We start from the raw sequence: 26,481 nt of genomic DNA on the forward strand, positions 1-26,481 counted from the left end.
CATTTTATGAGGAGATAGCAGGAAGAATGTTTTGTTATTTCAGCTGAGAGGAATACAAAGCTCAATGTCACTTCTGGTATGTATATCTTAAAATTGAAGAACATTAGAACAGTGTTCACCGAATTCAGGTTTTCGTGTCATACTTGGACTGATCTGATACCTTTAAAGAAGGCTGCTAATATAGTCTTGTTTTTGCAGAGCAGAGGCCATTAGATAAAACCTTTCTAATTGCAAATGTCATTCAGGTCTATTGAAAGAAGAATAGCTCATCTTACTTGAAATGTGAGTGGAAGTAATAACAGGATTGCTTGCTTTTTTGTTGTTTTTTTTTGTTTCTTTTTTTTTTTTACTATCAATGACCACAGATACTTTTGCAACTTTTTCTCCTTTTCCTATCTTAGTCATTAATTTTATTCTACGTCTGAATACAGATGTCTTTGGAAGTGCATATTTTTCCAAGTACCTATTACTAAGATACATAGGTAGAAAGTGTGTTTTGAAACCATTTCTAACTGGTTTGTTGAGTGCACTTTGTTAGAAAAGATGTCTGGCCAATTTTTCTCTTCTGTGTTGTTTGGCTTCTGTTGAATCTTGCATTTTAAGGTATTCTGAGCAAAGCATGAACAGAAGAACATATATATATATATTGGCTATGAAAATACAATGCTATAAAGAAGCAGTCTGAAGATAACTGATGTCTCCTCTAAACATTTCCATGAGTGAACTAATTATAAATATTATCATCTGCCACTAATTTTAAAATATGCTTAGAGAAATCTTTCTGAAGAGAACTTGGAAGAATGCACTGTCGGAGGTGGATAACAAGAAACAACTCCCTGCCCTGTACACTCCCTGCCTACTTATGCAGTGTGCTGTTTGGTTTGGTTTTGGCTTTTTTTTTTTTTTTTTTTAGTTCTGCTTCTATGAAGTCATTATTTTTACTTTAGAGAGTCCTAGTTTCCTAGTTTATGATTATTTTTCTAAGCTTGAGTTTGGCATTAATACAATGGCAGGAAGGGAAGGAATCATGGTGTGTGTGGGAATGGAACAGTAGTTGTGCCCTCACCCTTCCTTACCTGTTTGGAAATTTCTGTTTCAATGAATCTGACAAAACCATGAGCACTTGTGTGATGGAAGCACTAAGAGCAGGCTGGTCAAATGATACTCTCTGGTCTCAGATATGCATAGCAAGCCAGTGTAGTAGCCAGCAAGTCTAGTCTTGTGATAATTAGCTTGTTGACTTGACCCGAGGATGTGCCTTTAATACCTTAAGAAACCATTTTCTTTCACCAACAGAGTCTGTATCTTCCTTGTCAGGATAATCCGATGATGAATCTTTGACACATGCACATTTTTCTGTTGTCTGTAAGTTCAATTACAATAAGTTTTGTATCAGTATTTGTGGTCTGCTATGTGGCTTTTTTTCCTGTCATGAATTTAGTTGTTCATGATTACTTGCCTTCTTTAATTAAAATATGACTGCAATCTGTCTGCTTCGGTAACTTTGCCGAAAAATGTTCTCCAGAGGTAGGATTCTTCAGGGATTAAACTATGCTTTCTTTAAATATCCTTGGTCATTGACCTGGGGTCTGTTCAGACTCATGTGGTGCTATACCCTGACCTTGTATCCAACCATTTTGTGTTTCCATGAGGCTGTTGTTGCAGCTATGGGCTGTTTCTCTTGGCTGGCTGGACAGTCTGGTGAGAGAGGAAGGAAAAGGAGTACTGTTGTGTTGGCAGAAGTGAGGAACGTTGCTTAGGAGTTGGATCACTTTGAAGATGACTCTGGGTTCAGTTTCCACTGCTTCTACTGCACCACATGCTCTGCAAGGGGGAATTACACCCCACTATGGTGTGGCTACTGGTCAAGAAAAGTTGAAGTAACTCGAGAGAAATCAAGAGAAACTGAAAGAGTAACTCTCTTTGGAGTCTAGATTTAGAATAGCTCAGTGAGTGACAGATCAGCAGATCTCCAATTGAGGCCATCCTTTACTGAACTTGGCCAAATAGGGTAGATAAGAGCAGGCTGTCAGTCCAGCTTCTGACAGTTATAACTTTGGAATACCTACTGAAAAGAGTGACACGAGTCCAGTCGCCCAAATATGTTTCAACTCTTGCACAATAAAATGAGAATTACTTTCTAAAATGCTTCTTATGCACCTAATGAATACAATGACTGGTATGAAAAAAAGGAGTTTAGAAAATGCTAGGTACAATTCTAAATAATTCTCTGTGGTATACGAACTTTTGTCAATTCCTATTACTTGCTCTCTCAACTTTTAGATCTTACAATAAGGTTTGAACTTCCTCAGTTCCTGCTCACTGTTCCTACTTTCCAGAGAAAAAAAGGCTTGGGAAAATTATCCTTATTTCAGGGCTCTCAAGCCCTATGTAGTGTGCATTTTTGTTTGTAAAGAAAGGTCAGATGAAGGAGACTTTCATTTGCTATGCTCACCAGCATAATATTATGCATTCTCTTTTGTTTCCACAGTGTATCTTTTTCCAAACCAGATCTTCTCACAGAGGTAATGCCATAATCTTATCAACTGTTTAAGAACTTTAATATTCTCTCTGTGGTTGTCTGTCCTAACAGTTTTCAAGGAAAAGATGATTTATTTGGTGACCCTCCTGCCTTTGCTTGTCTCAAAAACGTGTGCAAAGGCTTTTACTGCCTTATGTAGCAGGCAATTCGTTCTTGTCTGTCTCTTCTTGTAGTGTCTCAGAAAGAAACCTCCAATCTCTTGCTTAGTTCTTCACTGCCGAAGAATAGAGCAACACAACAGTCTTGCTGCCCACAAATCACAGCAGGAAGTTATAAGCTCCAGCAGTGGTATAGTTTTTCAAAACTTCTTTGAATGGTAATGGAGAAATAAAAAGGGAAGAAAAATAGAAAGAACCACAAAGTCGTTCAACAGTTTCACAAGCAGTGGACAATTACAGGACCCTTTATTCCTTCTTCTTCAACATCCTGTGTAAAATGTCATTTGTCTTTTGGAAATTTATGACCTTTATTGTTGATTCTATTTTTATTTTCAAGTCCCTTCAGAGCTAGGACCACGCAAGCTATTCCTTGCAGTAGCTGTAGCCCTTGCAAGCTGGCCCACCAGCTAACTGTTGCAACACCTCCACATTAAGTCCCTTAATCCTTTTCCATTCCTCTCACCCACTTACATCTGGAAAGTAGAATACAATTCTAGTGTGTCTAATGTAGACATTAGAAATCAGGAGTAACTTCTTCAACAGTGGAGGAAGTTCTAGTGATATTAGTTGCTCTGCCTGTGGTCCATCTTTCAAAGATTCTGTTACCAGAGATCTTCCAGGATGATATTTCAATGATTTGGGTCTGTCCCTCATAAAAGGAAGAAACAGGACTCTGATCACTTTGAACACCTTCTCATTTTATGTGAGGAGAAATGACTATATTACTCTAAACACTGAATGACTAATGACTATGTCTGAACACTGGGACCTAATCACATGATTGTCCTACTTTAAGACTTGGCCATAGCCTATTACAACTCTCTTCCACCCTTCATGTCTGTTTTTTTTCCCATGGGAAGTAAGGTATAGGAAAAACTGGCGGGGGAGCCTGAAAGTTTGTGAATACGTGTCTTGACTTACCATTTAAATTTATCTCAGTAATTTGAGGTTGTTTATGGGATGCCTTCTTCACATCATCTCAGTGCAGGGAGAGGTAATGGATCCCTTACGGAAATCAAGATTTGACAGAAAATGAGGGGGTGATTTAAAAAGAGAAGGTCTAACGCTGAGAAGTAGCAGTGAAAAGCTCAGAAGTGGCCAGTGGAAAGCAGCAAAGCTATTAAAAAAAGGAAAGAAAATTTTTCTTTGTCATCAAAGAAATTATAGAATAAACTGAACTGATTTCCAAGCCACTCTATGACACAGCTTCCCTATATTTTTGGGGATGCTGAATTATTCATTTTATAAATATCCAATTTTCTCAAAACTGATTTTTATCAGACATGGACCAGCAAGAGATTCCTTGTTAATCACCTGTAACCTATTATGTCTTCTGTTCTACTACAGTAAGAGGAAAGAGAAAGCCTTTAGATCCAGCTCTGCTTTTCCTGTTAGATGCATTAAACAGTTCTGTAGTTACCAGGTACAGAATTCAGAGGCAAGGCTACTATAAATCCAGAGCTTTGCTTTCAAAATCTATCTAGCACTAAATTCCATCCCAACATGAACCTTTGGCCCTTTTCTAGGCCTTCTTGACTTCTCACTAAGAATAACCAGACATTTCAGAATAAGTTATAATACTTGGAAGCTATAAAGAACCACTTCTGCCCTTCTGCCTCATTTCTCCCTCCTTTGTTTCATGTTGTTCTTCTCCCTGATGCCTAACCAGAGTAAATCCCCGAGCATCTCATGTTTATTCACCAGGCTGTTGCTGATAATCACAATGAAATCTCAGTAGTTTTCATCTAGGGCTGAAGTGTTATTTTTTGAGGAAGTATTTCTATTCCAAGTTATTGCATATGATATCTTGGGCCTTGATCTTATGAAAATCATATTTGATGCCAGGAGTAGTCAGGCTGGTAAAGCCAAGCGCATACATAAATGTTGGCAGGACTTGTTCTTTCAGGAGTGTAACAGTGAAATAATTTAACAAATTATGTCATACATGTAAGGAGTATTTATCAGGCCCACACAGAACAGCTGTTAGTAGTTTAGAACTGTAATCCATAAAATGTGTCCATGTCAATACATGTCTTTAAGTGTGGAAGTATACCTCAGGGGAAGGTTTTTGGAAGCAGCCATCATGTGGTCTGTTGTAAAAGCAGCTGAAATATGCTACTTGTGTGTTTGGGTGTGGTTAAAGTTTTGGGATTTTAGGACTGCATCTTGTCACAGTTACAGAAATAAAGATTTTTCCAGGTTTGTTACAGGAGCTCCTGTCTGCCACCTTGTGTGACAACATCTAAAATACAGAATTGGATATTTAGAGGAAAACTAGTAGCAGTGGTTGTCAGATTTTAGAAATAAGTGTTGTACCTTCATATCATTGAGGTATGGATTCCCTTGAAAAAATACCCAGTAGAGTACTAGAAAAGTGCTTTGGTAGAGAAGGACCTGCACACACATTTTGAACCCATAATGATTAGAAAGACCAGAATAAAATATTTCTATGCAGGGAATCAATAAATGAAATGCCCATAGTGCTAACAGATCACAGTCCTGATCTTAACTGAGGATAACTAGAAAACTGCCATGGCCTCCAAAAGGCATAAGGATATCCTATCCCTTTTCTCTAAATTAATCGCTAAACTTAGTTTATTATTTTCATAGTGGTCTATTATTTTCATACTGCTCTCTGGGCTATTTCTCTTAAGCCTGTGGTGCCTAAGAGTTAGTAATGTTTTGCCTGTCAGGAATGCTCCTTGTTTTTGCCTGAGTGGCATAGACTTTAATTTGTAATTTCTGATTCCACCGTTCCACAGTGAGCTTCTGCTGATCTGCTCTTTATATCTCATTCTCAAAGTACTGTTGATGACATCAGTTGGATCTGTTTTCCTGCCCCGAGATACATTTCCTGCTTCCACTGTTGTAGTCCAAATGGATTCTACACCTCTTTACTTAACTGTGTTCCCAGCTGTTAGTCCTTAGAGGTACTGCCAGCCTTTAATGGAGCTCATATCCAGGCAGAGAAATGTGAGATGCTGAGCTACCTTGGCTGTAAGAGAAGTAAGAGAAGAGCAGATTCACGATGCTAAGACCATTGAAGCCCAGGTGCATGAAGATATTTAGTTATCCGGATTTAAACCTCTGATTACATATAGATTTCAATGTTGAGTTATCCCTCCAATTAAGAATCCTGACAGAGAACTTCTACTCATTTTACTTGCCTAAGTAACCTAGCAGAGGCAGGGGCACGTCTTGACTAAATAAGGTGAAGTGTTTGAATATAGTAGGAAAAGCATTGCCAGCAGGTCAAGGGAGATGATCCCACCATTCTCCTCAGCCTTTGTGAGGCCACATCTGCAGTGCTGTGTGCAGTTCTGGGCTCCTCAGTACAAAAGAGACATGGAGCTCCTGGAGTGGGGTCCAGTGGGGGGCTGCAAGATGATTAAGCAACTGGAGCACCTCTCAAAAATAATAGGCTGAGAGAGCTGGGCTGGGCCTGTTCAGCCCTGAGAAGAGATGATTGAGAAGGGACCTCATCAATGTAAGTATCTGAAGGGAGGGTGCCAAGAAGATAAAGCCAGGCTCTTCTCAGTGGTGCCAAGCACTACTAGGACAAGCGGCAATGGCAGAAACTGATGCACAGGAAGTTCCACCTGAACACAAGGAAGAACTTCTTTACTGTGCGGGTGACCGTGCACTGGAATGGATTGCCCAGAGAGGCTGTGGAGTCTCCCTCACTCGAGATACTGAAGAACCATCTGGACACAATCCTGTGCAATGTGCTCTAGGATGACCCTGCTTGAGCAGGGAGGTTGGACCAGATGACCCACTATGGTCCCTCCCAACCTTGTCCATTCTGTGATTCTGTAAAAGAAACAAGTTGTTTAAAATACATAGCTAGCAACCTTTGTTCATTATCTAACCCCCATATCAATACTTATAAATGCAATTAAACAAATGTAAAATCAAAACCAAGATATACAAATCTAAAATTAGAAAACTAATTAGTTCTGTATTTCCTGGTTCTAAAGGGGAAAAATTTCCACCAGATTGAGAAAACTGTGACAACTTTCTCATTGAATTAATAAAGTACTCAAAAATAATCTTGAAATTAGTGTACTTACAGCTGATTTTCAAAGACTTGATATAACAGTGATATGAAAGTACGTGGGCATTTCTTACATAATGTTATACAGATGCTTGTACATGTATGCCATGATATGTACAAGGACATTTCTAGGGTGGACTTCATGTCACACTCCAACTTTAAAAGTTTAACTCTTTAAAGTTAGGCATTTACTTCAATCTGCTAATCTACATTGCCTCATTAGTCAATGGAGTCAAAGGAACTCTAAAATGTCTTTCTTTCAATCTCATGAAGGATGGGATGAAGCAGAATTTGAAAGTTCTCCTCTTCCTACTGTCAGTGGAGGGGAATCTGTTTAGCATGCCTGCTACTTTGATGTTTAACTTTTCAGCAGCTGAAATCTGAAGAAAGACCACCATTTCCTATGACAGTAAATCACTATTTTCACCAAAGGATTCGTACCACTGGACTGAAAGAGTAACTTTTTAAAGCTCTAGGAAATTCTCACCCTCCTTCAACACAAGACTTTGAGAAGTACCATCAGAGATTTAAAGTGGTATTGGAGTAAGGTGGTTTTTCTGGTGTGGGAGGGATGGTTTTTGATCGAAGACTGGAAAATGTATCTGTCAGTTTGCTCATCCTCTGACTGTAGAAGCTAGAATTCCTGCTTGGATACAGAATCTTTACTGTGACTTCTAAGGCATGCTGGGAAATGGGAAAGTAGGGAAGAACATTTCATTTGCTCAAAAATGTTTGTGTGGCTACAAGACGAACAGCACCTTGTAGAATCAATCCCTGTAACACCAACCAACTTAATGAAAATTATTCCTGAAGCAATCTATTCATTACTGCCGATCAAAATCTTGTGCTTGCTGTATGTATACTGCCAGACATTCTACTCCCCCAGAGTCGCCCTGTGCTATCATCCTACACTGAAAGTTTACACTTCCTCGGTCTGCTCTAGTTTATATCAAATGGAGATTATTAAGTTATACACAGGGGAACAGGTGGGTGGAGCAGCTGGCATGAGAAGTGAGCAGCCTGACAACAGAAAAAAATCAGGGTAGATTGCAGTACAAAAAATTTCCTAGGAAATTGCAAATTTCACAATCTGTTCATGAGAACTGATGGTATAGCTCGTGTGCCAGGTAACAAGTCTGGGAGACTCTAGACTTCACTGGAAGCAGACTATTCAAGACCTTCAAAGATCTTGTTAGTTTTGGCTTCAGTCTATTACACTATATCAAGCAATCCTACTCATTCTGGAAAGCAACTCTTTATGAATTTCTAAAGTAGATTGAAAAGGTCACAGTGGTTTTTCAGTCTTAATTGATTGACTGACTGATTTACTGTATTTTTTATTACAGATGAAACTTTAAATATAGCACTGTGAACTCTCAAAGTCATGCAGAATTTGAGGGGCTTATCTTTGGTTTGGTTCAGTATCATGAAAAAAACATCAGCTTAAACTGGTTCTGAAAAACACCAGTTAAAGAAAACTACCCAACTAAATAAGCTCTCCCGAATTTGGGTGCATTGTGGAGGGTGACGTAATGGAATGAAATGTCACAGATTCAGAAATACTCAAAATTTAGAGTAAAATGAACTGGGATACCCAAGGAGGATGCAGTAATTGTCAGGACAATCTGATAAGGCTAAAGTGGCAAAGTTTCTAAAGTAAGTAAATGTGTACGTGGCTATGGAGAAAATAGGTAACAAGATCAGATGTGGAAGAAAAGATAAGCTGCCAGTTAATGTCTAATACTGTGGCAATTTATCCTTCATCATTTACAGAGAACCCAGACTAAAACAGCCTCTTAGAAGGTTAGATCACCTTCACGTGGCAGGCCACAACAGAATGTTTTACCTTTGTGAGCTGAGGGTTTTTGTGGTTTATCTCTGGTTCTCTCTTGTTTTGACTTAAGAAGCTTTTCTCATGAAGGTTTCATTAAAACATACATTTCTGCAAAAAGTTGCACTTCTGACAAATCAGCATTTTTCAAATGAAAAGTGTTTAATTAAGAAGTTTCCAGCCAAGTCTAATTATAGCATCCTTTTTAAATGTTTCAGGGTTTCAGACAGCACTTCAAAAAGAAACACAATGAAACTTTCGTTATCACTGAAGCCTTTCATATTACTCATATTACAAGAAACAATTAAGTATGTCATAAAAGATATCTTGATAAGCATTTGACATGCCACTGAGTCACATTTGGTGGCTTGAGTTTCTAATTTCTCTCCTTTAAATTCAAACTTCCTTCTATTTCTTATCTGAATTACTATTGAACACAAGCCAAAGTTCACTCGGACTTCCTTTCTACATAAATTCAATTAAGAAATGTAAACATTTGGAATCTCTCTTGGGGAGGTGGCAGTGAAAAAAAAAAGGAAAAAAGAAAAAAAAAAGAATTGTCAGTGGAAAAGATGCATGTAGGCCAAAAGGAGAGAGAACTATTTTTATGTGGAGAAAAGAATCAGTAGTAGCTTTTGACATGGACAAAGCAATCTGCTACTGGAGGCAGCTTATGACAGAAATCAGTCAAACAACTGCATGTGAAAGATAGGTAACTCATGTTTGTACAGTCACTGGGAAAAACATGCTGGTAATACCAGGAGAAAGTGTTTAGCTTTTGGAAATATTTTTCCTATTGTGGAACACCCAGTGAGTGCTGGTCTGAAACCAGTATATTTTGTTGTTGACATACTGATTTTCATAGGCTTTTGTTGAACAACTTGCAAACTCCTGGTATAATCTAAAAGACTGTGTTAAATTTTACAAGAGCGAAGGTAAAGAGAGAAATATGACCGAAATAACTGGAGATAGAATATAGGAGAAAAGGCTGAGTAGAAAGTATGGAAGCTCATATGTGCTTTATTTTAAGGCACACTTAATCCAGTGGCATGGGAAATGTCAATGCAGGCTTGAGACCACTGCACTGGCAAAAGCTGGATAATACATGCAAAGGCCAACACAATTCTGACTCATTGTCTAGAGTCTGGTAAAGTAAGTGACAGCTGGTGGTGTTCTTAATATCAGCATCAAATCCAAGGAAACCAGCTGAAGCATGTAGCTGAGAAAATTCATTACCCATTTAAAAAGTTCAAAGGGTATGTGAGGAAAGTTAGGAAAAGACTTTGACTTTTGAAAACTCAGCTCTTTCACAGGAGCTTCAGGAGTTATATAAACTTGCTAAAGAATGCATGCTGAGAATATTTCAGCTAAATGACTCTTAAAAACTTGGCTTACACAAGGTTTGAGTTCCAAGAAAATTGACAAAATCCTTTAGCTGAGATAGACAAAGCAAAAGAAAAAGCCCCAACCAACACCAAGCCCCTAGAACTCCTAAAACTCCAGTACCAGTAGGTGTTTGAAATATATATTTGCTTTTTTTTTTTGTTGTTATTTAAACGTTGATTGAAAAGCATGTCTGGAAAGTTTCTGCAGTGCCCATTTAAACCATGGGATCCCAACGTCCTGGTTAGGAGTAGACATTGATTTGGGTTACACCATGGCAAAATAATACAGAATTCAGCCCTTTTCTGATCACACTTGGAAGAGGAGTCTTATTCTATCAAGGCCTAGGAAATGACACCCCTCCCACCTTCTTTTCCCTTTAAATTATGTTGCTAATGTTGCTCAAGAGTAGAGAGGATCTACTATTAGAAAGGCTTATCTGGGGGCACTGGGAAATCTCTTTGTTCTTGGGGGTCCAGCTGAATGACAGTTGCGGACTCAACAGGTTGGTGTTGGGACAATCACAATTAAGGAGTCATCTGGGGCTGTAAAAGAAGCTTTCTGTGCTGGAAGTGGCCAGGAAGCAGTACTTGAGAGCATCTTGATTCAAAAACAGCAGTGGTTTTTGAATGCTTATTAGGCATATATTCATAAGAGCCAGTTGGATATTATTACTCAAATGTCAGATGGATTTTTAAGATATTGATAAATTACAGCTATATATTTTGTGGCCTTAATGTTGTCTTGGTAGACAGTGTTTTTTATAATCTGCTTTAAAACGTAGTTTAACCAGAAAAAAAAATTAATCTGAATCTAGATGCTTCAGCATGTGTCCAACATTAATCGAATTGTACAGAAACAGCTGGACCAAATCCTTGATAGAGGTTTATTATTACCTCTTGAAAAGGAAATTATTGTAGAGTTGCTCACATGGATTGTGAAGTAAACTGGCTACTGCTGCTCTTCTATATGCTCTTTTAGCATATCACCTTAGGCTGTCATAGTTTCTTGGTAGTCCATTTGCATGTGGCTTAAATTTGAATCTTTTCCTGAATCATGGCCTTTCCTGTTGTTGGTGAACATAGCAGTTCAATTATTTTAGCGTCCTTTTTCTCTTGTGCTTTATTTGATCATCTACTGTATTTTCCAGGAGAGGGTCTTCATTTATTGCAAATTGACCAAACATTATCAAAGCATAGTTATATTTTCTATGCTTTACACCTGAGAAACTGAAACACTGACAGAAGAAATGTTGGCTGTATGTTCTGTGTCCCTAGAAAAGGCAGGAGCTTTCTTGCTCTTTTACAACTCTATTTTCAGAGTGTGCAACTGTCCTGGATGATTAAAGCCCACAGATGCAGATCACTGCAGTCTTTGGTCTTTTCTTTTGGCCATGATATTATGGCTGAATTTACTATCCTGTGCATCTTTTAGATATATATTTTGCTTTTTTAGGTTTTCAGTGTTGGAAACAGACATAGTATGGATGAAAATTGGCAGAAAAATGTGAAAAGCTTCAGGATTTTGAGTCAGGTGGCAGAACATTCGGGAAGCTTCTGGCACACCACAGATGGTCGGTATAAACTGTTGTGGCAGAGCAGCTCTGCCAGAAACCCCATGGAGTTTATTTCTAAAGTAAACTTTTAAAAATACACAAAATATTAAAGCAGGATAAAAAATTAATGTGATTTGAAATCACTGCTAATATGTTAGTTTGTTGTTATGAAGTTCCATATTGCCCCATCCTTCACCCCCCTGCCCCCAGTTATTTAAGAATGGTATCCTCATTTTTCTAATTCCACCTTCTATGGTCTTTGTACTCTTTCAAACAAATCAGGTAGCTGGACTGAAGGTACAACATAGTACTGAGCTGAGAGCTGAACTGAACAGGAGAGTTATAGATACTTTTATGTTTACAAAAGAACCATGAATAGGATTAAGGAGCTAATGCTTTACATAGTTTTACATAGTAAATTTATTTAGTTTTGCATAGTATATGTTATAGGTTTATGAACTAAATCAGAGCATTTAATAAATATAAAATGACATTTATATTATTTGTGTTAATAAAATATTTTGTGATTTATATGTAAAATTATATACATAAGAATACATTTATTCTTATACATGTTTATATATAAGAATAATATGCTATGTAAAGTAACACAAATTTTATTAAATTAAATAATATTCTTATACGAATTATGCTAGAAAGTATGAAAACTTGGGCACAGGATTGGGAATAGGAATTGATGAGTCTAATATTGAAACTCAAACAAGGTTTTTTTCCCCCTTGTTGATGGGTTTTTTGGGGCTTGAATTTTTTTTTTTTTTTAACAAAGGAGAAAATGTTCTCAGAGAAGAGTAACTTTCAGTTGAAAAATTTCCATGCACACAGAACAAATTGGATTAGTAAAAAGTTTGGGAATTTGGTTATCTTTTTTTCAATAATACTGTCCATACTTCAGAATATCTTGAAATCTTGATCCGTGATACTTGGTAAGTCTTAGCTACCAAGTGATATTTCAAGATGAAACCTGAATCCATAAAGTTTGTGTTCGATTCTTAATCACTTCTTTTACTTCCCTTATTAGCTAGAGAAGTCAGCATTTAGAAATGTCAGTCAAAAACGTATAAAGGTGTTCCAAGGTGTGACTCATCTTTTAATAATGATTCCATTGTACACTACTGCAAAAATGTAAATACTCTTTTAGCTAGTTTAGATAGCAGCTAAAACTTTTTATCTCTAAACAGGTCTTAATATCAAATTCAAAATGTGTTAATTATCAAAATAAGATAAGATTCATCTTATCTACCAGTAAGATATATTCTCTAAGATAACACCATGTATTGAGGTCCCAAACATTGAATACATCTGTGTTTTTCCTGTGGCATTTTGATGTGAAGTTTTATTCAAGATTTCTTTGAACTAGGTCATAAATGCAGACAAACCGAGGTTATTTGGGTGAATTTGATTGTCTCTAAAAGCAATGCATCTGTTGAATTTTCAATGAGTATTTTTGCCCTCTGCACCTTGGCCTTTCAATCTGGTGAAATAACTTATTATTTCTTTCAAGTGGAATCCCTGTGAAGTTAGTAGCAAAATTCCATGGGATGGAGTCTAGACTTTTTGGGTCACTGAATATGGATCTGTACTGGGAATTAAATTATAGGCTGAGCAGAATAGTTTCAGATTGAACTATGCCCAATGTTTTTACTTTCTATTTTCTAGATTCTTTTTTCTCCCTTCCCCATGTTTGAAAGGAAGCAAGTAAACCCCTTTCTAGGCTAAGTCAGAAAACATAACCTGTAGTTGCTGTGTGAATGAACACAGAGAAGCCAGTGATAAAGCTTGGAAGATGCTTTAATGAGATAATATGAAGAGTTCAGCTTGAGGGAAAACTTGGCTGGTTACTAATAAAATACATTTAGCAGCAGTCTCACGTCTTTCACATGGAATATGAATGTTGTGTCATTTACCTTGCCATTTTTGTCTTGCAGAATGGAACCAGGTTGGGAAAACAAAGAAACATGGTTATATAGCTACAATAACCTATTTTCATTCATGTCATGGCTAGGCTTCGCGAACGAAGATTTGGGAAGGGCTCTACCCATTTTTCATGCAAGCGCGTTGGTGGCTAAAAAGGCCAATACGAGAAAGGCATGTCCGGTTGCAAAAGACACAGCAGAAAGACTCCTTAGATAGTATATTCTGCAAGGTTCGATTCTTTCTGCGTTGTCTTTTCTCCTCAAGAGTGATCCTGCGTGCTTTCTCAAAAGCATCAGCAGCGTTATAAATGGTCTGTCTCCAGGCCTCCCGATTAGAGGCCAGAGTGGACCAGTTATGGTGATCAATATGCCCGAGGCTGAGTTGTTGCTTCAGGGAGTCCTTGTATCTTTTCTTTGGAGCTCCTCTCTTGCGGCAGCCAGTGGCAAGTTCACCATAGAGCAGGATCTTAGGGAGGCGGTGGTCCTTCATCCTAGAGACGTGCCCTGCCCATCGCAGTTGCGTTCTCAGTAACATGGCCTCAATACTCGTAATTGCTGCCTGTTCGAGAACAGATGTATTGGTCACATAGTCTGACCAATGGATGTTAAGGATTGTACGGAGGCAGCGTTGATGGAAGCGTTCTAGGAGACGCAGGTGGTGGCGGTAGATGACCCATGATTCGGAACCATATAAAAGAGTAGACAGCACTATGGCTCTGTAAACACTGATCTTGGTGCTTTTCTTCAAGTGTTTATTACGCCATACTCGTTTATGGAGTTTTCCAAAAGCACTATATGCCTTCGCTAACCTATTGTCTATCTCCCCATCAATCTTACCATCTGAGGAGATGAGGCTGCCTAGGTAATTAAACTGTTGGACTGAATTGAGTTCTGACTGGCCGATGGTGATGTGGGGATGGTGGGGGACTTCCTGAGGTGCAGGCTGATGGAGAACTTCTGTCTTCTTTAAGCTGACTTCCAGCCCAAAGAGCTCAGCAGCATCTGCAAAGCAGGATGTTAAACGCTGCAGAGCTGCTTCTGTGTGGGCAACAAGGGCGGCGTCATCAGCATAGAGCAGCTCCCGGACAAGATGGTTTAGGGTCTTAGTATGGGCCTTCAGTCGCCTTAGGTTGAATAGGCTTCCATCAGTACGATATCGAATGTAGATACCGTCCTGATCATCGAGGTCTGCCGAGGCCCTTTGGAGCATCATACTGAAAAAGACTGTGAAAAGGGTAGGAGCGAGAACGCAGCCTTGTTTCACACCATTCTTTATTAGAAAGGGCTCAGAAAGTGTGTTGCCATATCTGACTTGGCCGTGCTGATCCTCATGAAGTGAGATGATCATTTTAAGGAACTTGGGGGGACAACCTAAACGTTCCAAAATCTGCCAAAGACCTTTTCTGCTCACAGTATCAAAAGCCTTGGTGAGGTCGACAAAGGTTACATAGAGACCTTTGTTCTGTTCCCTACACTTCTCTTGCAGTTGTCTGAGAACAAATATCATGTCTGTGGTGCTCCTGTTGGCTCTGAAGCCACACTGACTTTCAGGTAGAATTTCTTCTGCTATAGCGGGTATTAGTCTGTTCAGGAGTATTCTTGCTAAGATTTTGCCAGCAATGGAGAGCAGAGTAATACCACGGTAATTTGAGCAGTCTGATTTAGTACCTTTCTTCTTATACAAGGTGATGATGACTGCATCTCGAAGGTCTGAAGGTAGTTCGCCTAGTTCCCAACAGCGCACCACAAGCTCATGAAATTTAGCATGGAGTGCAAGGCCCCCATGTTTCCAGACTTCAGGTGGGATTCCATCCACCCCAGCTGCCTTGCCGATTTTCACCTGCTGTATGGCCTTGAGGGTTTCTCCTAAAGTGGGAGCAGTATCCAATTCATACTTCACTGGTTGTTGTGTGATGGACTGAATTGCTGAGTCTTGGACTGCACGGTTGGTACTGAAAAGAGTTTGAAAGTGTTCAGACCATCTATTCAGAATGGAGGTTTTATCTGTCAGAAGCGTTTGACCATCTGCACTAAGTAGTGGGCTATGGACTTGGTATGTAGGTCCGTATGCTGTTTTCAGGGCCTCATAGAATCCTTTGTGATCCCCTGTATCTGCACAAAGTTGAGTTTTTGCAGCTAAATCGGTCCACCACTTGTTCTGGATGTCACGGAGTTTCTGTTGGAGTTTGCTGCATGCAAGACGAAAGGCTGCTTTTCTTGCGGGACAGGATGGCAGTGCAAGATGTGCTTGGTGGGCAGTTCTCTTCTTCCTCAACAATTCCTGGATTTCTTGATTGTTTTCATCAAACCAATCTTTGTTCTTCTTGAGGGAGAACCCTAAGGATTCTTCAGAGGATTGCAGGATGCAGCTTTTAATATGATGCCAAATTGCTTCAGGAGAGGAATCTGCAGAATCTGTGGAATGGTTTTCAAGCCTAGTTTGAAGGTTTGCCTGGAATCTTTCTCTTACTGTGGTTGATTGGAGATCGTTAACTTGGAGTCTTCTCCTTGGGATATTGCCCTTTTTGGGTTTGAATTTGAGATTGAAGTTAAGTTTACAGCGCACAAGCCGATGGTCTGTTTGGCATTCTGCGCTGGGCATCACACGGGTATGGAGGACATCGCGGACATCTCTCCGACGCACCAAGACATAATCAATGAGATGCCAATGCTTAGATCTGGGGTGCATCCAGGTTGTCTTCAGACTATCTTTCTGCTGAAAGATAGTGTTGGTGATGGTAAACTGTTGCTCTGCGCAGAATTCCAGCAGAAGTCGACCATTATCGTTGCAGTTTCCAACGCCATGCTTGCCTAGTATTCCTTTCCATGCTTCAAAATTTTTACCAACTCTGGCGTTGAAATCACCAAGGATAATGATCTTATCATCTGCTGGTACTTTTTGGGTAAGGCAGCGCAGGTCAGTGTAAAATTTATCTTTTTCAGCAGGGTCAGCTTGGAGAGTTGGGGCATATATACTAAAGATGACAACGTGATGCTTGTTGTTTAGTGGAAGGCGTAGGGAGATAATGCGGTCAGAGTGACCTGTCGGCAGATTTTCGAGTTTAGGGACAATAGAGTTTTTGATCATGAAACCGACACCTGAGAGGTGTTTTTCAGTTCTGGACTTACCTGACCAAAAGAGTGTGTAACCGGCACCGTGTTCCCTGAGGCTACCTTCCTCATGAAGGCGAACCTCACTGAGAGCGGCTATGTCGATGTTGAGACGGGCCAGTTCATGGGCAATTAGGGCAGAGCGACGCACAGGACGTCCGCTGTCCGCAGAATCGAGCATGGTTCTGATGTTCCAACATGCTAGAGTTAATTTAGGTGCACCTTTGGAGGCAGGTGCATGCCTGTGACTTTTGTTCTTTGTGCGACCGCATTGGAAGAAGATGCCCGTTGGTCTGCGGTTAACCAACCGGGTGAAGGTGGAGATGAGCTTTGTTTAGGCCACCTTTTCTAGGCCCCTCTCCGAGTGGAGCAAGCAGTGCTATCCTTGAGAAGGCTGCTTGGTCGTTCAGGGTGCTGCCCCAAGAGACTCTCATCTCCGTCAGTCTCAAATGACCAATATCCTGAACCGCCTGCATGCAGGGTTGAGTCTGCGGCTCCCAGTGCACCTTTCACCTACCGTTTCGACCCTCGCCCGTCGCTGCAGGACTTTTTGCATGTGGGTAAAGCCTTCAAGCCTGCGCAATGGATTTTTTAGGTGAGATGCAGTATGCGCGGAACTGAACCCACCCTTTAATCCTAAGGTTCATCTGCCAGGGCCGAGCAAGCTTGGACGGTGGCAGCGAGGTCCTCAGGACGTAGGTTTGATTAGAGTGACCTTCTCTTAGATGGATGGCCTTACAGGGCTAAGCGAGCTCCATCTGCCCGGGTTTGGGATGAGAGTTGTCCTTCTCCTAGGATGACTGCCAGAAGGCTAACGAGCTCATCCTGCCCAAGAATGTAATGTATCTGACCCTACGGTTTTGACCTGTCTGGCATGGGTGACCCTACCGAAGGCATGAACCCTCGCCAGCATAGCTCGCAACTGCACAGGGGTACAAAGGCTACATACCTGTTATAACGAGTTGGGTAAGCCATTCATTTCCTACTTTACTAACACCTATTTATATACCATCATAAGGAGACAACCAGGAGAAGCCCTTTGTCCTGCCCATCCTTTCAGGATGTATCAGAGCAGAGCAAATATATCCGGAACATGCTGAACCTGGGCGGTGGCCGCAGGTGAGCCAAAAGTGAATAGGTAAATAGACAAACAGAGAAACCAACTGACCAACCGTTCTGGCCCCGTACCTGTCAAGGCTAGGGTGCCTTTCAAGACCCCAACCTAGCTGGGGTCCCCATCAATCTAAAAGAACCCACTGTCCACCCTGACGATTATCCTTCCCCCACTGTGACACCACAAATTGCAGGCGCAATGCACACCTGCGACGTCTCACATGGGACAGCCCCGCACACCCATCCATATTTTCATTATATAATTAGATATATTCATCCTATGAGATTTACTGTAATGTGTCATTTGTGGTGAATCTGTATGTGAAGCCACATTTTTATGTTTCAGACTCTAGATTGTTAGTCTGGTATGCTATTTGGTGGTTGTATCTTTCCACTTCCATAGCAACAATTTAGCTATTCTCAGCACCTAATAATTGTGAGAAAATAAAATTCCATCTGTTTTTGCCAAATGAAGTTTGAATAAACCTTCACTGGTTAAACATCACTTATTTCCACTCGTGGGCTGGTTAAGTAAAGTAGTGTGTGTTGGTGCTGTGTGAAGTAAACAAACTGCCCTGCTAGTGAGACATGTATGTGGTCACTCAGTGCCACAGCTAGTACTGCAAAATTAGGGTCAGCATTAGAATAAGAGGGTTCTAAAAACACACTTGAGGCCATCACCACAGAATCTGGTTCTAACCCTTATGCTGTACAGTAATAGTGCTGATCAATAGATCTACTTAAGTCTCAATTTGAATTATGTTTTAGGAGTGCATTGAAGAGTTTCATTGTTACAAAAACTGGCAAAATGTAATGCCAGCATCTTTCCCTGTCCTTTTTTTGCATCTTCTTGCTGCTTGTTTTTCTGTGGCCTGTTGTTATCAAATGGTTTTAGTTCTCACTGCTAAAACTTGAGGGAAGATCTCAGGCCTTTCCATTTGCTGTGAGTTATTCAAGTTAATCAAGACAACGTGTTCTAAATCCTCTTGGCCTGGAGTAATGACTTAGGTTGTTCTGCAATACAACTTTCAGAAACTCTTCAGTACCCTTGATGCTGTGAGCATTTCTTTGCTTCTTCATGGACCATTTCTTCAGTGATTTTCAGTGCCTTATTGCCCTGATACTATTATAGAATCACAGAGTCATTTAGGTTGGAAAAGACCTCTAAGATCATTGAGTTTAACCATCTAACCCAGCACTGCCAAGCCCACCTCTAAACCACGTTCCTACGTGTCACATCTACATGTCTTGCAAATACCTCCAAGGATAGTGACTCAACCACTTCCCTGGGCAGCCTGTTCCAGTACTTGATAATCCTTTTGGGGAAGAAATTTTTACTAATATTCAACCTTAACCTCCCTGGCACAACTTGAGGCCATTTCGTCTTGTCCTGTCACTTGTTACTTGAGATGCTCCTAGTATTTTTACTAGACTTGCCACTGTTTACAGCATGGGGAAGCGAAATTATAAATTCTCTTCCTCTTGTGTCTTTAGAAATCTACCACAGAATTCAGTGAGAGCTCTGAAAACAAAGTGCATCTCCAAGACCTTGATAATGCAAGGATTTTAGATATGACCTGTAAAATGCAGGCAGGTCTCCAGGCTCCTTGTTTCACTGAAAATTAGGATGGTTCTGCTCATCGGTGTTTTTCTGACTGTACTCTATATATCTCCTCTCTGCCAATGACAAGAACAGAAAATCAAGACTTAACCACTTACTCCATGGCTATTTCAGCACGCCCATCAGAATTCCTGCAGCTGCTCTCTGCTCAGGGCTCATCAAACATCTCTCCCATCACCATTTATCAAACGCCTCCACCTCAGCATTTCAAATAACTCAAGCTGCTTCCTTTTCTTGCTTGCTCTCCCGCTTGCCTGCCAAAACCAGAAAGCCTTTATTAAGGGCTTCCCCGTCAATCATCCCAAAGGCCCCTTTGGAGATCTGATTAGTGTTCACAATCTACATTCAGGAACAGGCGGAATCTGTCTGGTGCAATTCATACAAAGGGGTATGAAGGAAGGGAGTGATTTAACTAAAGGGTGAAGCCTTGTTTCTATGCTGCAAGATATGTTATCATCTCTGTGAGAAGTGAGATATTTTCAGACTGTAAAGAGTTTTGCATGCAGGAATTTAGTATCTGCAATGTCATTTGGGGTCGTTAGGGTTTGCCTTTAGTTCAGAGCCTGAGAAAATGGATAAATTAGCCTGTGCTGGATCTTGAAACTTCTGTGCTCAAACTGCCACTGTGGTGTTAGTAGTTTACACTTGGCTTAGACATACCTACAACCTGTACAATCACATCAGCACAGACATTCCCTTCATCTTGCTAAGCCCATACGGAATGGATAAAGCATTTTAAAGGAAGGTAGAGGTTTTCTGTTACTGGTGCTCTGTATCCTGTGTCTTAGGATTTCACACACACAAAAAAATAATTAAATGTTAAATTCTGTAGACCTAGAAGCATGGAGAATGGACTTAATTTCACTTTCACAGGAAGTGCTGGAGGCTTGAGAAGTTCTGGGGCTAGACTGGCTGTGCACAAGGCATGGGGAGACTCACCATGAACTCCCCATCTGCATAAACTGCAGTGTCCAGCCTTATCTGCTAAGCTCCATTGACCAAGAACTGAACCAGGCATTTGAGTTAAAAAAAAAAAGTGAAAGGAACAAATGATTTATTTCTGATGCCCAAAGCAATCACCTTGCGTGCTGAAGAATGAAATTTTACTTAGATATACTGCTTTATTCATGCAATCATTGTTAATCTAATAACCTTACTAAAACTACACTTAAGTTCCTTTTCTGGCCTGTTGCTGCTGTGAATTTTGCTTAGAAATCAAGCTGCAGAAAGGTGATATTACCTGATTTAATTAAAAAATAGCTATCAGAACAAATTAAAGGGACTAACTGCTGCCTGCCAGCTCCAGGTGCTGCGAGCAGTAGTGGTGGCAGGACTGCACCTCATCACAACCTCAGAGGAAAGAAACGGGATGTTGCCTGGTAACGGGGACTGTTGCCTTTCTTTTTCCAGAGGTTTAGCAAACAGCTGAAGCAACCAATTCGGGGAGCAGCATAAGGTTTGAAAAGAACAAATAGCTGTTGAGGAAAAAACAGTCAAAAAGTGAGATCAGAGATTGTTACTTGGATACAGCAAAAGCCAACACAACAGAAGGGCTGGGAGGAGAGGCAAAGGCGAAATAACACTAGACTTATTTAAGTGCTGGAAGTATTTTTTAATTTTTTTCATTTCAGTGCTAGTACATCTAGTGGCAATGCAGTTCTTCTACACTTGGTGATCCAGAAGAATTTTCAAAAAATTGTTGGTGCAAGTCTTCTCTTCCTCGCCTTCCAATCACTTCTTGCTCAGATTTTCATTATTTAATTTCCACTATATTTTTACTCTCTCTTTGCTCTTCAGAAGGGGATTCTTTTGTTATACCTCATATGAAGTAAGGATGGTACTGGTTTCAAAAAACAGCAATTTTGTTGAGACAACAGAGGCACTTGATGCACCTGGGTTACTAATTCTGTGTGCCTGGTGCCTTGCTACCTGCAGTTTCAGATAGAAGACACTGTATCATCATCACTGTATCATAATTTTTCTTCATAGTCACAAAAGTTGCAGAAATAGACTGCAAAGTTCACTGGTGAGCACAAGGAAGACTTCACATGTTCATTCTTGATCAGAGAACACAGAAATAATGGTAATATCTTGAAGAATTACTTCCTGTAGAAATGCTGATTTCAGTTCTGTTTTACAGGTGATGGAGATGCAGCTGGACTGCTCAGCTCAAATTTTCCCTGTGGTTCCTCTCCATTCACGTGACAAAAGTACATTGCTGAATTCTTCCTGTAGATTAGGTCACAGAAATGAATAATAGTGTGAATGAATGTAAAGAAAACAGGCTTATTTGTGATGACTTTACCATAAAGAAGTTCAGGTAAATACACAAGTTCACAGGTATGAGTTATCTGAGAGAAGACAGCCTGGCTCTTGGTGTACTCTGGTTGCTAGTGGTACCTATATAGATTATTGTATATATAATCTTATATAGACGAGACTTACTTCAAACATTTTTACCTTCTTTGTATTTACATTTTTACTTATATGTTGCAGCCTTATCTTACAACTCAACAACAGGTTGTGCAACTTCCTCTTTGGTTCCATACAGCATGGAGATCTCCCAAAATATATTGCTGGAAGGGAAATGCAGCATAAGGAGCTAGGTATGAATACATTTCCCAGTACAGCAGGCTTTTCAGGGTAACTTCTTTTCAGTGCTGCCTTGTTATTGGCTTGCAATAATGAGCTTTTACTCACATGGATACTCTGGTGGGTTTCCTTTCTGTGAGATGCTACTGACCATCCTGAGGGAGAACTCATAATCTGCACTTGAGACCTGATACCCCCGTTGTACTGATACAGTGTGGATTTTCCATCCTTGCCATCTCTGTTTATGTTAGTTTCCTTCTCATTCAGTTTTTAAATTGCAAAACATATTTTTTCCATGTATAAAATCCCTTTTTTCCTCTCTCCATATTGTTAGGTATGAAAAGATAAATCAAATGTGTAAAGCTTGGAAAAACCTAACACCTTTTCTAAAGCAACAATATTTAGGTTCACCGCCTAGCTCTCAGATTTATTCATCCCTCTCCTAAAGATATTTCAGTCGACTGTAATTCTTATAAAGATCTTTTGGAAATTATTATCTTTTATTTGAGTGAAAAAAATATGAGGAAATGTGTCCTCCAAAAAAAATTCTTAGAGGACACAAAATAATAATTGTATAATTGAAATACCATTAAAGAAGTTAATACATATATTTTTCAATGGGTTTGTGTACCCTTATATAGTATTCCAGCTCACACTGTACACTTCAGCTATACTAATTATATTTGATAATTAAAAGCACGTACCTTCAAAGAATAATGCAAGTAAATGTGTCAAATATACTGACATAACATTAAAAATCTTTTGTCAGGGAAATTCCAGGAGTTTTTTCTCAAGAATGAGAGTTCCAACTTTTGGCTTTCCTTTACTTGACATATTTTAGACCTAATTCAGTAGTCATTGACATCTGTGGATCAGGCTTTTTTTACATTCCATGGCATTCTGTGAACATACTGTACATGCCTTGCTTTTTTTTAACACACTACTGCCCCATAAGATGAGAGATTTGCTTTTCTTCTCCCTTTGGAACTACTCTATTCTATTCTGTAACTATTATTCAAGTGAGTGACTACCTTTATTTGAGAGTATTCCACTTATTTCTCTGAACTTATTTAGAGGGAAAGGGTTTACTCAAGAGTAGAATGTGTCCTTTGTAAATAACCTTAAAGTGTGTGGAATAAAGAATTTTGGAGTAATTTAAGTCCCCAGAGTTAAATTATGCTCTTGGCTATTATACGGGCTGTTCAGAAAGCTTCTGTTGAAGCTTCTCTTTAAAAACGAGTATTACTTGTATTTTCTAAAAGGAACACTACTAATCCTGGAAATTTATTACAGTGTAAACATTTCTAGCAGCTGACTCTGCACCTGCATTCTCTATCAGAGAAATTTTGGTTATGCAGCAAACACAGGTTTGCACTCATACTGTATCTTAAAATGACCTAAAAATCTATAGATGTTTTATTTTCCATTTCTCAATATGAGGAGCCAGCTGGCAGGACTGATGGGCTGTTCATGTGGAGTTGTGGCTCTTCCAGAAGATTTCCTGTAAAAATAATCAGTGTGTATTGAGATGTACTCAACTAAGATGATTTCTGTGTCACAAACCATTTTCAGTATATGATATTAAAAGCTTATCTGGTATTTTCAATTTGTTAAACTTTTAATGTTAAATTTTTAATGACATACAACCTAGGAATTTTGGCTCTGATAAATAATCAACTGTGAGAGTAACCTCTTTTCCTAGATGTCTTGTAAAACACTTAAAAACCAATGGAGTGCACTGTTCTACTGGGTCGTTAAAATAATTCACCAAAGTAGCAGATGTTCAACAAACTACAGGCAATCATATTGTTGTGCATTATAGCTGCATATGCAAACCCAAATACACGTGGATCATATTATACTGCTGAGCCCCTTGTGAACATATTCTCAACAATAAAATGAAACTAAATGGAAAGAACTGTACTAAAAGGAATTCCTTTCAGCAGTCTTCCCTTTGGTGTAGTGCCATCAGGAAGGTCTATGCCGCTTCTGCATCTACAAATGGCATGTAAGAGCTATCTCTGTATTGCACTATTTTGTGTCATAGATATGATAGTTTTAATACTATTAATTTTGGAACCTTAATCCAAAATCTAGGTACGAGAAGCTGGCTAATCCCAGGACTGCCTAGATTTCTGTCAATAAAGTCCACATATCAAGTACATTTTTACTTATGGCTGTGCCTAGAAATGTCAAATTCTGAACAGACCGGAGATTTTGTTGCTTGAATCTTTCCACCATTCATGAAGTGAGAGTTCCTCTCCCTTTTTCACTTGGAATCCAACACTTACTGATGCCGATCCTCAACAGAGTGAGGCACATGGCACCCTGTTTAATCAATGGTTTAGTGATCAGGCCATTTGCCTGGGGTATGAGAGACTGCAGTTTAAAATATCTGTCTGCTCTGGAGTCAGATCAGAGCAGTTCCACTTCGCATTAAATATTCATTAGGCCCCTGAGTGAAAAAGAGAGAGAGAATGACTGATTCTATTTCAGTAGACAAGAGGCTGGGACTTTTAACTGTGGTTTAAGAAAGTTATGTGTAAGTTCCTATTCCAGCGAAAGAGTTTAGGGTAAGATCTTCTTACAGTATCTGTGATTTCTTTATCTGTGCCCTCTCTGTTAAGCTTGAAATTTGTGCTTGCTGTACATGAACGTGGCCTGTTCTTGCAAGTTGTGGGAGTCTGCATCGGATGCTGTGACAGATCATTGGCTGTGAAGTTTGGTTTCATGCTTTGGACATAGTCGTGTCTTTTAATACAAAAAACCCCCCCACCTAGACTTTTCCCCCCCTTTATTTCTAATCAAATACTGCTATTTTAGTTACCATCTAAACATTATACCTGTTAATGTTCAGCAGGATAAATGCTCCATGAAACTGGATTTCCGAAGTTCCATTACATTGTGAATATATTTTTTTTTTTAATTTAAGTTTTCCCCCGGACTAATGTCAATGCCTGTGAATTTGTTAAATGAAGTGCGTTGTACTGAAAATCTTTGAGGGTATGAGAGCATATTAAATTGGCAGCTTTCCTAGCAAGGAGAGTTCAGTTCAAGGTTGTAGGTCAGTATTTAATATCCTTCTAGATATTTGTTGTATTTCATTTATATAAACCAGTGTCTTTCCCTAGGTCACCTTGATCTTGACCTGGAGAGATAGAACCGATAAACAGTTGAATAAACCAAAAAGGCTCATTAATACTTTAGACAGACCCAGGAACTTAGAATGGGACACTATTTTGTTGCACAGAAACAGTAGATAGGGATAATACTCACAAGACCAAGGAATTTCCATGGTAAATTTTCCAGGAGAGAGGGCAAAAATGCAGAAAGCATAATGTACAGCAACTTCCAGAAGTTGTCAGTGCCGTCAGTGACCTTGGATTGTAGTAAATTTAGAACGAGACCGATGAACAAATGTAAACTCTGGCATCTTTCAGGTTTGATATCATAAAAATTTGCTGTGTTATAAATTTATACCGTTCAAATCCTCTCTTCCATCCACATGTGAAAATCCCACTGAAGTAGATGGTCAGGCTGGGGAGGGGAGAGAGGGTTCCCGAGTCTGAGGGCCAAAAAGACTGCAGTTCTGAATTTGTCCACAACGCTGTAACCTAAGCACTGGACTTGAGACACTTGGTGAAGTTTCTGACTATCAGAAGGTGGCAGCATTGACGAAGGAAACAAGTAGAAAAGATGAATTAAAATAAGTATTGATATACATGCTTGCTTTTTACTTTGAATAAAGTAGTGTTGTAGCGAGAAAATGGTAATGTAAAAATTGAATGCAAAAGAAACCTTATCATGTCTCTCTTGATGAGCAAACCACCGAGTTGAACAGTATATTACTGTTAAGGTGCCCATCTAAACACCATGTGCATTTATTACTGGTGAATACAGTTATTAAAGTCACAAGTGTGTGGCAAACATACTTTTTGCCCCTTTTTTTATTTCTTTTTCTTGTGTCCTAAAGTTAATGTCTTCCAAATGTAGGCTAAGTTTAGATCTACTTGTCCGACAGGAAGCTTAATTGGATGTGATTTTGTTCAAATCATTGGATCTTACATTCACAGTAGGCAGGAAGCTCTGTGTTTGACATTACTGACACTGCTCTGCACTGTGATATGTTTGGCCTTATTGATGCAGGGCTTATCAATACTAAATGTGTGCTCAGACTATGGAACAGTCTCGTTGCAGACTTGCTCCAGAGTTCAGCTTAAACCTACTCAACATGGATTTGTCTGTGAATAACATGCAAGTAAACGGAGCTTATGCTCTTCTTGTGGAGGAGTGTTGTATTTATCTGATTCTCAATGCAGAATCTTGAAACAACAAAGCCTTGACATTTATGGCTCAGGTAAGTGTTTGGTGAGTGTGGGCTTAAGGGCATATGTATGTAGAACATAACCTTCCTCTTAAAGAAACACAGTAATTTAACTTTTATTATTCTGAAAGAGACTTCCTAATTCAGAGCCAACTGTAACAGGCAATTGCATCTACCCACTGTTACTCACAGTATCTCTTGGACAAAAGGATTTTTCTATCTTTCTTTTCCTTATTTCCTATTTTTCTCCCCCCCCTCCTTTT

The sequence above is a fragment of the Neopelma chrysocephalum genome, unplaced genomic scaffold, assembly GCF_003984885.1.
Source record: "Neopelma chrysocephalum unplaced genomic scaffold, ASM398488v2 Primary Assembly neopelma1_88, whole genome shotgun sequence".
NCBI lineage: Eukaryota > Metazoa > Chordata > Aves > Passeriformes > Pipridae > Neopelma > Neopelma chrysocephalum.